Source organism: Aethalodelphis obliquidens, unplaced genomic scaffold (genome assembly GCF_003676395.1).
Source record: "Aethalodelphis obliquidens isolate GAN/ISIS:26980383/991018 unplaced genomic scaffold, ASM367639v1 scaffold57, whole genome shotgun sequence".
Classification (NCBI taxonomy): Eukaryota; Metazoa; Chordata; class Mammalia; order Artiodactyla; family Delphinidae; genus Aethalodelphis; species Aethalodelphis obliquidens.
The window spans coordinates 10339308-10354275 of NW_020838001.1; the positions used below are offsets into that span (position 1 = coordinate 10339308).

The following is a 14968-nucleotide window of genomic DNA, read 5'->3' on the forward strand; positions in this document are numbered from 1 at the left end:
ACCTTGAGCAGAAAGACAGAATTCATGTCTTTGGTTGTTCAGCAACCAGTGTTTCTGTGTGTGGTTTACCCTGTCAGGCAGTGGGGACACCAAAAGGAGTTAAGAGTCAGGCCCCAACCTTCAGAAACCCACAGTTCAAAGTCAAGCCTCGTGAGGATGTGGAGGAAACTGGAATTCTCATCTGTGGCTGGTGGGGTGGGAAGTGGTACAGCCACTTGGAAAAATAATGTGGCAGAAAAAATCTAATAAAGCTAAACACATGTACATCCTATTTCCTAGAAGTTCACTTTTCGGTGCCCATGTGGTGGAAATGTGAACAGAGAGCTCCCCAAAAGACATATGCAGGGATGGTGGCAGCAGCATTATTCCATAACCCCGAAATGGGCAGGACCCCCACATCCGTCAGCAGCAGACTAGGTCAATGAAACGTGGCATGCTCGCACAGCGCAGTACTTTCGTGCAGCCATTCTCAAACCGGGGCCATTTTGCCCCAGCAGGGACATTTGGCAGCGTCCAGAGACAGTTCTGTCGTCACAGCCAGGGCGCGCTACGTATCTCATGGGTAGAGGTCATGCTGCTAAGCATCCTACAGCGCACGGGACAGCGATGGATCAATTTAGTCATAACTTTGAGCTCAAAGAAGCCAGACACGGAAGAGCATGTGTATACAATTCCATTTACATAAAACTCAAAGTCAGGCAACGTGAATCCTTAGTTTTAGCAATCAGGAGTGCAGGGTGGAGGGGGACGCAGGGGGACACGGGATCTGTTGCTCGAGCTGGGGGCTGGTTACCTGGCACCGGGTGCAAATTCACTGAATTAAAGAGTTAAGATTTGGGAAATTCCCTGACGGTCCAGTGGTTAGCACTCTGCACTTTTGCTGCAGCGGGGCACAGGTTCAATCCTTGGTCGGGGAACTAAGATCCCACAAGCCATGCAGCAGAGTCAAAATTAAAAAAAAGAGTTAAGATGTGTACAATTTTCTTAAATATGTATTTTTTTGTTGGTTTTTTTGTTTTAAATATGTGTTTTAATAAAACGTTTCTTTTAAAAATTCTTGCCCCAGTACCAGGGCAAGGTGCATAATCTTTCTGAGCCTTTGTTTTCTCTGCAAAATGGAACAGTAATAACAGGATCTACTCCAGGAGGAGTACTGTGGGGATGATTTGAGAAAATGAGTCCAAGGCAACCACACAGTGACTGACACACAATGTGTGTACAATGAAAACACAGAGAAGATTAGTCAATACCTACTGAGCCTGTTTGTTAAAGTAAAGTTTTCATAGTAAGGCAGTGTTTGGCGAAGAAAACATCACCCACCAATTTGGCCCCAGATAGTCTGGGTGATAATACTCTGCTCTGTGATCACAGGTAAAGCTCTGAACCTCTCTGGGCCCATTTGCTCAATGAGAGGGCTGACCAGCCCAGACATTCTCTGATCTGCTCTCACTCCAGTTGCAACAGACATCTGTTGCTTTTGCCTATTCAGCTTCCATTGCTCCTTTTTCTGGTAATAACACTCCAGTACTTCTTGGGAGCACCATTCATCCACCACTGCACACAGTGGGGCTGTCAGTCAAGGCACCCTGCCCTCTCTCAAGCAAGGTGGGGCACGTGACCCAAGCTGGACCAGTCAGGCCGTTTCCTGGATGCTGTGAGGACCAGAATGCTGAAGCCAGTTCTGCTCAAGAGCAGTACTGCAAAGGGATTGCCCAAGACTTCCTGCCACAGAGGCTCCTGGAGTTCTCTGCCCCCCATCCTTTCCTGGGCCTGGCTCGTTAGCTTCCCATCTATTCTGTGAGCCACGCCCATATCCTTCAGTGAAGGCCCTGCAATGGACTGAAGGTTTGTGACCCCTCCAGATTCATACGCTGAAATCCTGATCCTGATGTGAGGGTACTTGGAGGTGGGGCCTTTGGGAGATGATTAGGTCATGAGGGTGGAGCCCCCTTGAACGGGGTTAAGTGTCGTTTATAAGAAGAGAACAGACAGCTCACCCTCTTTCTGACGTGTAAGGATACAAGGAAAAGGCAGCTGTCTACAAGCCAGCAAGAGGGCCCTCACCAGAACTTGACCATGTTGGCAGCCTGATCTCACACTTCCAGCCTCTAGAACTGTGATAAATAAGTGTCTGTTGTCTAAGCCATCCGGTCCATGGTCATTTGTTACGGCAGCCTGAACAGACTAAAACAGTCCCTTACTGCTCAAATGAGCCAGAGGTAGTTTCTGTTGCTTGCAACCCAAGAATCCTGAATACAATATACTGGCACCAGCTGTAAATAACATGCACCGGTTGGTAAGTGACTCCTGCCCTGAGATATGAATGCCCTCCTGTTGCCCCAGGGCTGCCCTGTATCCCCAGACCTTCCCGTGATGCTCTAGGTAAGTGGCCAGTGCCTGGCACAGCTGGGGTCTCTGGGCCCTGCTCCAGCCCCGCAGCTCACTGTTGCTAAATACCTCTGCACAAATGACTCAGCAGGCTACCCTCATCTGCAAATTCCTCCTCTCCCGACCTCAGCTTAGTCATCTATAAAATGGGTGAACCAAACACACCTCCTCCTCAGGATGATGGGGCAGGGAGAGGCATGAACAACACTTCCCTGATGTGAGGTGTTCTTTTCATTACTCAAGATCGCACCACACAGAAGTGGCAAAACAAATTTCCCAGCAGAAAACACCACCTCCCGAAACGACGCAAGCATTGCTAGAGGCTCTGAAAGAGACCCAGAAGTGATAAAAACAGCTTCCAAAAAGTCAGAAGCTATTTTTAAAAAAACCCCACTGCATTTCTAAGCTTGAGTCTTGGGCTGCTCTGCCTCAGAAGCCTCTCCCCACGGTTCTTGCTCGGGGTGGGCAGGCGAGGATGGGGGAGGAGTGAGAGGGCGATTTGCAGGAGTGACACTGAAAGGCCACTGCTTGCGTGGGGAGGCTGCCCAGCTCTGTGCACCCAGGTGAGTGGATAGAACCACGCACACTTCCTGTCCCACAAGAACCCTGGAGAGTCCTCAGATGGTGACCATGCGGCAACTTTCTGTCACCCACTGGCTCTTCCAGTAAGCTGTTAGGACACAAGGGTGGAGTGTGGAAGGATGTTAGGTCTTCCAGGCAGAGCCTTTTTGCAGAATCCCAGGGCTTGAACAGCCTTTTAGAGCTGGAGAGACCACTCCCTTTCTCACCCCGATGCCCCTACATTTTCCAGAAAGGGAGACCACGTGGGCAGGAAAAGTGCCAGGTCCTAGCTCATCCTAGCTGCGTGTCCTTGGATGAACGGCTCTCAGGCTCCATTTAGTGGGTGTCCGAGAGCAGAGCCCCTGGCATACGAAGCAGGCAGTGCGGTGGGAAGCTGCACGCTAGCGGGCACCTTGCTGCTAGGTGCTGCCCTTAAGCCTTACGCCTGTTAGCCTCATTTAATCTTCTGAACAATCTTCTTATTGCTACTCATCAGGGAGGCTGGGAGGTCTAAGAGCTCACCCAAAGTCACACAGCTAGGAAGCAGCAGAGCTGGACCTCACAGGCAGGCCCCCTGGCTCGAGGGCCCACCCTCTGAGCTCCTCTGCCCTTCTGCCCCTCACATGTGGCCATAGGGGTCACAAATTGGAGGTCTGAGCTGCAAAGCATCCAGGAGCTGATGGTACAAGATCCCTGAAGAAGAAAGGTGCAGAGCAGTGAGCCCATTACTGTAAGGTTTTCCCCTTAAGGCATATTTTGAATTCTTAGGCTGCACGTGGCAAGAGTCCTAAGAAAACCACCTGGAAAACAGAGCATAGTTTGGGGCCAGCTCCTAGTACTGAGCGGGCAAATCACTGAGTCCAGGACCTGCCAAGGAGGATGGGCCTTAGACAACATCACAGGCTGGATGTCTAGAGGATGACACCCTAAGGGGAGGTAACCAGAGTCATCTCAGTCCCTCCTACACCAGCTGCCTCTCAGAGGACAGGGTGACTCACCTCTGGAGGAAATCGCAACCCAGAGACTGGAATTCTTCATGCACAATGTCCAACATTCAGTCAAAAGTCACCAGACATACCAAGAAACAAGACCAAGGGAAAAAGGGGAATATAGAAACAGGCCCACAAATGTTCCAGATATTAAAGTAAGCAGATAGGAGTTCTAAAATGCATTGGTAGTATGTTCAAGAAAAATTTTAAATGGCATTTAAAGACCTCTCTTCTCGGGCTTCCCTGGTGGCGCAGTGGTTGGGGGTCCGCCTGGCGATGCAGGGGGGGCAGGTTCGTGCCCCGGTCCGGGAAGATCCCACAGGCCGCGGAGTGGCTGGGCCCGTGAGCCATGGCCGCTGAGCCTGCGCGTCCGAAGCCTGTGCTCCGCAATGGGAGAGGCCACAACAGTGAGAGGCCCGTGTACCGCTAAACAACAACAACAAAAGACCTCTTTTCTCCTCCTCCAAAGCCCTAGAGCCAGATGGTTTTGTAGGTTGAGCACTACCAAACATTAAGGAAGAGTCAATTCTGTCTCATATAAGTTCTTCCAAAAAGTTAGACAAAGTGAAGAATTCCAAGCTTATTGTGTGAGGCTAGAAGAGGGGAAAAGTGTCAGGTGGGGAAAGTGATGAGTCAAGTCAAAGGTGAGAACACAGGGGAGTAGACAGGTCAGAACTAGGTTAATCTGGAGACGAAAGAGTAGAGAGGGGATATGGCTGGGTTCCAGGGGGCTTCAAGATCAAGGTGAAGACTTCATAGACTTATTCTGTGGGTAACAGGAGGTGATTTCAGATTTTGACAAGGGAATGACATACAGGCATTTCCTCTCTTTCCCGTCAAAAAGGCTCTGTCCTTCTCTAGAAGCCCCATTAGTGGCAGGTACGCCATTGCCGAAAAGAGAACCAACCAGAATCTCTCACCTAAGAATCAAACTAAGACATGCCAACACTATGAAGAGATTCGGGGCTACTGGAGCTATAAGTTTATTTATTCATTCAGCAAATACTTACCGGGCACAGATTATGTGCCAGACAGTCTTTTAAGCAGCCCTACCCCCTCTTCACGGCGATTTTAAAGAATCCCAGGAGTGTCCCTCCTGTCGCCTGCCCTTCTCACTCAGGGATTCCTCCTGCTGTGGTCCTACTGCTTTCACGTCACTGTGGCCGGAAAAACACAGAAAACGCAACTGCATGCCCAGCAGTGTCTGCACCGAAAAACTGGCGTGGGGTGGGGGGAGAAGAGGAAGCAGGACCAGGGCACTGCTTGGCCCCAAGGGGTCTAATGGTGACATTTCAGGCAGCAGCAGGACAATGACTTGGGAGTTCAAAGGATTCTGGAACATTCCTCTACTCCTCCAGCCTGACTACACACTGCTTCTTTGCAGGATCAGCCTAACCCTTAGATTTATTTTTTTTTTAGGTTCAAATAATTTCATACTCTCCACAAACTCCAGATCAGTAGAAAAGAACCTTCTTCCCAAAGACATTCCCAACTTCCAAGCAGGCATCTCATTCATCCTTATGCATGTTCCAGAAAGAACTTGGCAGGTAGATCACTGAGAGTCCCTGAAACTCCTCAAGAAGATCCCAGCACTGCAGCGATGAGCCCCGTTCCTCCTCCCACCTCCGGGGAAGGTGACAGAAGGTGATGGAAGAGGCGCCACGGGACCTCCGTCCTGGCCAGGCTGCCATCTTCTCCCACCTGGACTGTCGCGGGAGCCTCCTTCCTCCCTGGGTCTCCTGCTCCCACCTTCTCGCAGCCAGAAGGACCCTGTCCAACTTGAGTCACGTCACGTCCCTCTTCCGCTCAGAGCCCTCCAGTGACCTCCCAGCACACTTGGGGCAAAACCCAAGTCCTTACTGGGGCCAGCAAGGCCTTACTCGGCCTGGCCCTGCTGCCCCTCAAGGGCTCCCATGGAACCCAGGAGAGACGGGGGCTGCAAAACAGGGCCGCAGGGCTTGCTACAGCTGTGTACATCCTCCAGGTGATCAGACACATGAACAATTCTATATGCAAGCAACCTCCAACAAAGCATGCAGACTCCAGCAGGAAAGCTGTACTAGCAATGAGCTAAATTAGACGCATAAATAACGCGTGGGCTTGGGTCTGCTCGTACTAGGCTGGGAATAAGATTTCAGAAGCATGGTTAAGAGCTGATTCATGATTCAAGTACAACCTCAAGTTCAGCAACACTGCAACAGGAGGAATAAGAATTCAGGCAAAATGGAGTATGGTAGGCTCCCCAAGGTAAAAAATAATAATAAATTTGCGATTGTTTCTTACTCCAGAGGACAAATCCTCAGGAAGCAAGAAAATCACCCAACGTCGAACTATCTGCCAGCCTGACAAGATGGACACGGAACCTACTGCCCCCGGCACCCCGCCTGGGCAGGGGGCTTCCTGGGACATGCGGATCTGGGTCTTAGTTTCATGCCGGTAATGCATATGCCCCAGACATGCTACAAAGCTGCAAACCTAACATTCAAAATACTAGCGCTAAACGAGGGCGTGCAACCTGGGTATGGATTCGGTCAGACGTGGTGCATAGAGTCAACTTGCATGACAAGTCCCAACCTTTGGGGAGCATCTACTGTAGGATTTCAGGATCTTCTCCCAAGTCTGATGAACCAAGAGACCACTCTGCTTAACAAAGTCTGCCTTGGGTATGGGAAGGGAAGCATATCGTGTGCATAACACATTTTCTACCCACTCGGTCATTCAGCAAATATTGAATACCTACTCTGGGCCGGGAGACAGTGTCAAACCAAAGCAGTAAGGGACTGCTCTCCTGGAACTCAAATTCTAAAGCTGTGTGGCCCAATCCGGAGCCACAAGCCACATGTGGCTCTTGGGCACTTAAAACGTGGCTGGCCCAAATTGAGATGTGCTCTTAAGTGTAACATACACAATAGATTTCAAAGACTTAGTCCAATAAACTATACATTATCTCATTACTAATGTTCATATTGATTACATGTTGAAATGATAACAGGGGATTAATAAAATATATTAGTAAGATTCATTCCACCCCTTTTTGTTGTTTTCCTTTCTCTCAGTGTGGCAACTGGAAGATTTAAAATTATATATGTGGCGTTTTTGCACTTGAGTTATATTCCCACTGGACAGCACCGATGTAGAGTAGCTGATAAACAATAAATAAGTTATCAAATAATGGGTTAAGGTCATCTCTGAAAGTGACGAATGCTCTGAAGAAGACACAACGGGATATGGGATAAAGAGCGATGGGGCAGGATGGGGGCAATTTAAATAGAACGGTCAGTGTTGTGGGCTGAACTGTGTTCCCCCCAAAAGTCTTATGTTGAAGTCCTGACCTGGCAATACCTCAGAACGTGGCTGTGTCTGATGTCAGATGTTGGAGTCTTTAAAGAGATCATTAAATTAAAATGAGGTCACTAGAGTGGGCCCTAGTCCAATATGATGGTGTCCTTATAAGAAGAGGAGAGTAGCACACAGACACACACAGGGGAAAGACCATGTGAAGACGCAGGGAGAAGACGGCCGTCTGCAAGCCAAGGAGAGAGGCCTCAGAAGGTACCAATCCTGCAGACACCTTGATCTCGGACTTCCAGCCTCGAGAATTGTAAGAAAATAACTTCTGTTGTTCAAGCCCCCCAGTCTTGTGTGATGGCAGCCTAAGCTAATAGAGTCAGGAAGGCCTTTCCAAGGTGGTGACGTTGGAATTGAACGATGAGAATGACCCACCTGGAGGAAATCTCTGGGAAGGTAATTCTAGGTATAGCAAACAGCAAGCACAGAGACCTGAGGGGGGAACAGGCAGAGAGAGAACTAGTGCTGCTGGCTCAAGGCAAAGGAGGGGGCAGAGTGGGAAGGGGGCACTTGGCATAGATGCAGGGCAGTCAACTCCCCTCCCCACTCCTGTTATAATACATTGAACATCACTTAATTGAAAGCCTCCTCTATGGAATATCCTCCAGGATGCCTTCAAGAAGGTCTATATCCTGGAATCCACTTATAGCACCCTTCCCTCAGAATCTGTCAACCCTGCTGCAAACCAAGTGCACGCAGACAGTTCTGTTTCCCAGGATCAGCTGGTGAGTCACTGCAGCAGAAAGCCCCAGGGCCGCCAGGAACTGGGGTCTGTGAATGAGGACATCACAGGTATTTTTAGCATCACCTGTCCTGGGGACCAGAGAGAGATTTCAAGGGATGGAAAGGGAGCATCAAGAGAGGGAGGGATGGCGCTGGTCTGAGCCATGGCGACCTCTGTGGGAGGGGGTGGAGGGTACCGAAGGGCTTGCCAGGTGTCTGTGGGGCTCCCCAAACCTCCATAGGGTGAGGTGGAATGAGGAACAGCAGTGAAAAAGGAAGTGCTGTAGGTCTGACAACCAAAGACTAATGAAACTGTAGGGGTGGTGAAAACACGGTAGAAGGGGCAGGTGAGGGGGTCATGCTTTACTGAGCCACTGTTTTACGTGGTCTAGTCTTCGGGAATCTTGACAATGTCTTAGATAATAATAAAAAAAAATATCAACAAGAATAGGGAAAACTCCTAAAACTGAACAAAAACAAAGGAACTAGCTCTATTTCAATCACATAATCACAGAGCGACTGCTAACCCGAGTAACTTCTAGACCTAGTATTTGGGCTACCAACCCTCAGTTTGATGACAAGAAAGGACTCAAATGCATCTAAACTCTATTTAGCAGTCATGGTGTTGCAGTGGTTTGGGTACAACAATTCTGAAATTACTTTGTGTGTGTTGTAGGATTAAATGAGTGAATATTTTGATTGTGTTGAAAGCCCGGTTTCCCAAGGTGGGAGACGGAAGACACAATGTGGGAGGCAAAGAGGAGCCCTGTGGTATTAGGCTGGAGTTAAAGATATTGGTAGACACTCATATTAGATTATACATAGACACGTACACACACTCACATGTTGCTCTGTCCACTGACAGGCTAAGAAGCTGTGACATCCCGGTAGCAATGGGTGCATCTAAACCCCATCTTGGTTTCTAAATACCATTCCCCACTGAAAGGAACCAGGGCTCCTTGAGAAATGGCTGAATCCAGGGTCAGAGCAGGACACTTACAAGGTGAGCCTGAACACCTTGCTGTGCAGAAAGTGAGGAAGTGTTCAAAAACGATGACATCATACAAACAAGACTCAGGGAAGACAGAGGCAGCTCATTTCAGGGCTGGTTCCCAGAGGAGACCATCAGGCCAATCCTGCTACCAAGAACCTGCTGGACCTGCAGGACTCTATTTTTCCCCCCAACCTCATGTTCCAACCTTTCCTTCCATCTAGAGTACTTCCATAGTGTTCTAATTCCTTATGCAAAGTCACTCTCTGCTGCTTGCAACCAAAGGAACCCTGCTTGATACGTCAAGTCTCCTTTCCCGTGTTCAGAAACATTTCAGTCTTATAAAGAAACATATAGAAGGTCCAGGGAGGATTTCCACGGCATTCTTTGGCCAACACACCCTCCTGCATCCCCCAGTCTGAGAGAATTAGGTCGATCACATCCCTAAAGAGACTTGAGGCTTCTTAGGGGCCAGTTCCCCGGCTCCCAGAAGCAAACAGCGGCAGCCTCACCCTCCAGAATGACACAGTGGCGCTCAGGGGAGTAAACGTTCCGTTGGTGTTTCAGTGGGGTACTGGCTTCTATTAGCAAGAGTGTGGTTCAATGCAGGGGTCCCCAACCCCTGGGCCACGGACCACTACCAGTCCGCCGCCTGTTAGGAACCGGGCCGCACCGCAGGAGGTGAGCGGCCGGCAGGGCGAGCGAAGCTTCACCTGCTGCTTCCCATTGCTCGCATTACCGCCTGAGTCATCCCCCACCCCATGTAAAAATTGTCTTCCACGAAACTGGTCCCTGGTGCCAGAAAGGTTGGGGACCGCTGGTTTAACGTGCCCAGGGGACTCCAAACAACATGTGTGCCTCTCTCCAACTGGTTTCATTACAGTCAGCAGGTAGGCAAAGTTTTAGACTCAGTTCACTCTCCCCAAATTGCTTATAAAACAACGGGAGAAGATGGAAGCAATTTCCCGACACTGCGTGGTGAGTGCAAACATCCCACTGGGTTCAGGGTCCAGGGATGGAGGATCCCCCACTAACTGGCTGGGGGAGGCAGGGCCAGACACTTCACTTCTCTGCAGCTTGGGTCCCCCATCCAGAAAACAGGTGCTGCCAATCAGCTGTGAAGATTCAAAGCAGGAATAAAACTCAAGAGCACATCTGAGTAGAACTGCGCGCTGGGGAAACATCAGGGAGGACAGACACGCGTGTTGATTTCCCTGCTTGCTCTCAGCTATTTCCCCCAGAAAGGAGAAAACATCCCTGTCCTGGGAAGGCGCAGACACATTCAACTTATTTCACATAAGATACAGAGGTATAACATCACAAGTCTTTTAAGAGAATGTGCAGCATTTGACGTCTGCACGTTATTTGTTTTCTGTTCACGTGGACCCCATGATTGCTAAGTGCCAGGCGCTGTGCTGTGTGCCTTCCACGCATCAGCTGGTTGAATCATTGCAACAACTCTACAAGTTGGATTCTTAATCCCGTTTTAATGACAGGGAGACAGAGACTTAAAAGGGTAAAGTAACTTACCCAAGGTCACACAACCAGGAATCAATCATCAGAACCTGGATTTGACTCCAACTATGACCTTAGGCCTTGCCCTTCTGCTCTTACGTGGGTTGAATGGTGCCCCCCCCCAAACACACGCCCCCTTCCCCATCCCTAAAACCAGTGAATATTTCCTTACATGGTACAAGAGTGAAAATGACCTGATGTGGCAAAAGGTGTGATTCAATTAAGGCTCTCCAGAGGAGGCACTTGTCCTGGATCATCTGGGTGGGCCCTAAGTGTAATCACACGTGTCCTTATCAGAGAGAGGCAGAGGGGGTCTCGAGGGACACACGCAGAACGGCCAGAAGAGAAGGAGGCCACGTGAAGACAGAGGCAGAGATTAGGGTGATGTGGCCACAAGCCTACGAATGCCAGCAGCCCCCAGAGCCCAAGGCAGTGAGGAATGGATTCTCTTCTAGAGCCTGTTGGAGGGAGTGAAGCCCCGCCAGCACCATGATTTCAGATGTCTTGCTTCCAGAACTGTGAGAGAGTAAACATCTGCCGTTTGAAGCCCCCTGTCGGTGGCAACTTGTTACAGCAGCCAAAGGAAACTCAGACACCCTCTACACCGTTCTAACTCCCAGTGCTGTGTGGCAGCACAAGGCCCAGGCATGTGGCAGGTGCTGGAGTTCTGGGCGGTTGTGAGCCAGGACATAAGCGCAGATGCTCCTATTCTCTGCACCCTCTGGTCTGCAGAGTGACTGAGGCTAGGATTGGAGACCTGGGAGGAGAAGCAATGAGCCCACATCAAGTGTCCTGGGACAAATAAGATTTTATCCTTCTCACCAGCCCTCTGCCCTCAGCTGGTTGGCCAAGATCCCTGAGCACAGGTGTGGAGCTCCATGCCCTGGGAGCCACCGCACACCAAGAGACCTGCCGGGGCAGGTGGGAGGTGGTGGGGAGAGGTGGGCTGCAGGGTGCAGGAACTCGCGGCAGCCCGTCGTGGCCAGAGCGCTCTAGGTTTGCAGACACTGGCATGAGCACCTTCACGTGAAATCTGCCCATTTTTAAACACTGACAACTGGGGACTTCCTTGGCGGTCCAGTGGTTAAGACTCTGCGCTTTCACTGCAGGGGCGTGGGTTTGATCCCTGGTCAGGGAACTAAGAAGCCTCTAAATATGTTACCTTACAAGGCAAAAGGGGCTTTGCAGATGGGGGTAAGTTAAGGGTCTTGAGTTGGGAGATGACCCTGGATTGTCTGGGTGGGAGCAACGTAATCACAAGTGTCCTTATAAGAGGGAGGTCGCAGACAGAGAAGGAGATGTGATGACCGACGCAGAGGCTGGAGTGACGCCGGGCCAGGAGCTAAGGAATTTAGGCAGCTTCTAGAAGGTGGAAAAGGCAAGGAAATGGATTCTCCCCTAGAGCCTCCAGAAGAAACACACCTCTGTGTGACCTCCAAACCACAGGATAATGAATTGTGTGGCTTTAAACCACCAAGTTTGTGCTGATGTGGTGCAGCAGTCGGAGGTGCCCTGCTTGCCGTTCCTGCCAGCCCACCCCTGGAAGGCAATGGATTCGGAGAACGTTCCCTGGGGCCTCAGAACCACTGGGAAAGCTGGCTGCCATGGTCAATTATGTGGGGTGACACGGCAGACGGGGGGCTGCGGAGATGTGTGTGAGAGACAGAGAGTGACGCACAGACCGGGAGCCAGAGACTTGCAGACAGAGGCAAAGAGCTGTGTGCATGTTTCCACACAGACAACAGTTTCCTTCCTTCTTCCCTCGCACTACAGAAGAATAGGGGGTCCACAGGTAGGAGCTGGCTCAGTCATGCTCTGTTTGGGCTACATGCTTTTTTCCAATAATAACTTCTTAATAACAGGAACCATAACAACAACTAGAAACTACTGAGCTCTTGCTGTGGACCAGGCACTGTTCTAAGCTCTCTACATGTTTTCTCATCTAATTCTTTTTATTTTTGTACTCTTTATACAATTTTTAAAGGTTTTCATTTACAATTATTACAAAATATTAGCTATATTCCTTGTGTTGTACAATACATCCTTGTGGCCTATTTTATTTTATTATTTTTATAAATTTATTTGTTTTATTTATTCATTTTTGGCTGCGTTGGGTCTTCGTTGCTGCGCGCTGGCTTTCTCTAGTTGCGGCAAGCGGGGGCTTCTCTTGTTGCGGAGCACGGGCTCTAGGCACACGGGCTTCAGTAGCTGTGGCGCGTGGGCTCAGTAGTTGTGACTCACGGGCTCTAGAGTGCAGGCCCAGTAGTTGTGGCGCACAGGCTTAGTTGCTCCGCGGCATGTGTGATCTTCCCGGACCAGGGATCAAACCCATGTGCCCTGCATTGGCAGGTGGATTCCTAACCACTGCACCACCAGGGAAGCCCCCATCCTTGTAGCCTATTTTACACCCAATTAGTTTCTAGCTCCCACTCCCCCATCCCTATCTTGCCCACCCCACAATGGTAACCACTAGTTTGTTCTCTAAATCTGAGTCTGCTTCTTTTTTGTTATATTCACTACTTTGCTGTATTTTTTAGATTCTGCATTTAAGTGATATCATACAGTATTTGCCTTTCTTTGTCTGACTTATTTCACTTAGCATAATGCCCTCCAAATCCATCCATATTGCTGCAAATGGCAAAATTTTGTTCTTTTTAATGGCTGAGTAGTGTTCCATTGTATATATATACCACATCTTCTTTATCCATTCATCTGTTGATGGACACTTGGGTTGCTTCCATATCTTGGCAACTGTAAATAATGTTGCTATGAACATTGCATTGCCACCATATAAGTTATAGGCTGTCAATATCTGTAAGAACACAATATTTTTTTAAAAAAGAAAATTTCTCATACAAAGTTCACTTCTCTATCACCCCTGCCTAGACCAGCGCTTGCATAATGGTAGGGGTTCGATAAACATTTGTTGAGTGAATGAATCTATGGCCTGGTGGGAGAGGCAGGTCGATCACACCAGTAAACTGTCATTCTGGTAAGTCCATGGTACAGTTTGGGGGATGGAATATTCTCCGGGGTGAGGGTGGTGCCTGGAAAGGAGAGCTTCATTCTGAAAGGTGAAAGGAGGGGCTCGTGTCAGTGGTAGAAGCCAGCAGCCAGGAGGACAGCATGGGTGACACTGTCGGGGAAGGAAATGGGAAAGAACTGGACATTTCGAGAAAGCCCGTGTGGCTGAAGCATAAAAGTGGCAGGAGAGGGGACTTCCCTGGCGGTCCAGTGGTTAAGACTTTGCGCTCCCAATGCAGGGGGCCCAGGATCGATCCCTGGTTGGGGAACTAAGATCCTGCACCCCGCATGCCACACGGGGCGGCCAAAAAAAATTGAAGCCCAAAACAATAATCCAAAGAAACGTTGCATGTTGTTCCCCGAGATAAACACTAGCAGGCGCTGAGGCCAACATCTGTGCTGTCGCTCCCACTGGTCTCCAATCAGGCTCAAAGTGACAGGAGAGTGGGACAAAATGAGGCCGGAGGAACTTAGGCCTGGAACACTATGAGTTTCCTGTGGCTGCTCTCACAAGTCGCCACAACCTCTGGCTTAAAACAAGAGAAATTTACGCTCCCACAGCTGTGGAGGCCAGAGTCTGAAATCAAGGTGCCACCAGAGCCACAGTCCCTCCAAAGGCTCCAGGGGAGAATCCTTCCTTGCCTCTTCCAGTTTCTGGGAGCTCCTTGCATTCCTTGGCTTGTGGCCACATCACCCCAATCTCTGCCTCTGTCTCCACGTGGCCATCTTTCCTCTGTGTCCTCTTTTCTTCTTGTAAGGACACCAGTCATTGGATTTGGAATCCTATTCAGAAAACCATTATTTCAGTCCTTAACTTAATGACACGGGCAGAGACCCTGTCTCCATTAAGCTCACATTAAGCCCCAGGTACCAGGGGGTTAGGACTTGGACATACCTCTTTGGGGGACACTTCAATCCACTACAAACATACTCGCGCAATGTTTCCAAAACTCAACCTTTTCCAGCAGTTGAGGGCCCTGGGAAGTCCCCCACTGTCACCAGGATTGAACAAATAAGGAGCAACAGTGAATGGCCAGCAGCAGACTCTAGAGATGCCGCTGAGTGCATTAAACAGGCTCCTTCCTGCGTCTGGGGGATATATTTAGGCCAGTGGGGATGTTCCCCTCCCCCGGTTTCTGTAGTTGTATTTCAGTTGGTGAAAACTACAGCCAAAATGAGGATCCCAAAATAAGAACCTCCTTAGGATCTAGAATATTTGAATTGGAAAACATCTCCTAGAAGTGTCTGGTCTCTGTCTGTCTTTTGTTACCTCTTCCTTACCACCTAAGATATGCCCTTGCAGCTCTTCCTGACACCAGCACCCCTACCCTCGAGCCCCCATTTGGGGGCTTCCTCCACAAGGGGGGAGGGAACCAGGAATTAGTGAGAAATGCAGCCAGCCTGTTCTCAATGGTTCTCAATCACTCGC

The 14968-nt window shown here is 49.6% G+C and overlaps 1 long non-coding RNA gene across 11 annotated transcripts in view; it reads right to left on the reverse strand.

Moving 5' to 3' along the window:
- The window catches only part of LOC113609585 (uncharacterized), a 162096-nt gene that overhangs the window by 98151 nt on the left and 48977 nt on the right, over positions 1 to 14968 (reverse strand). Inside the window, exon 1 of one of the 11 annotated variants that reach the window (XR_003428701.1) lies at positions 4949 to 5071. The exons of the other annotated variants lie outside the window; for them this stretch is intronic. This is a non-coding gene — a long non-coding RNA (uncharacterized LOC113609585). Of the gene's footprint in view, positions 1 to 4948; positions 5072 to 14968 lie in introns of those variants that run through there. 11 annotated transcript variants of the gene reach the window in all.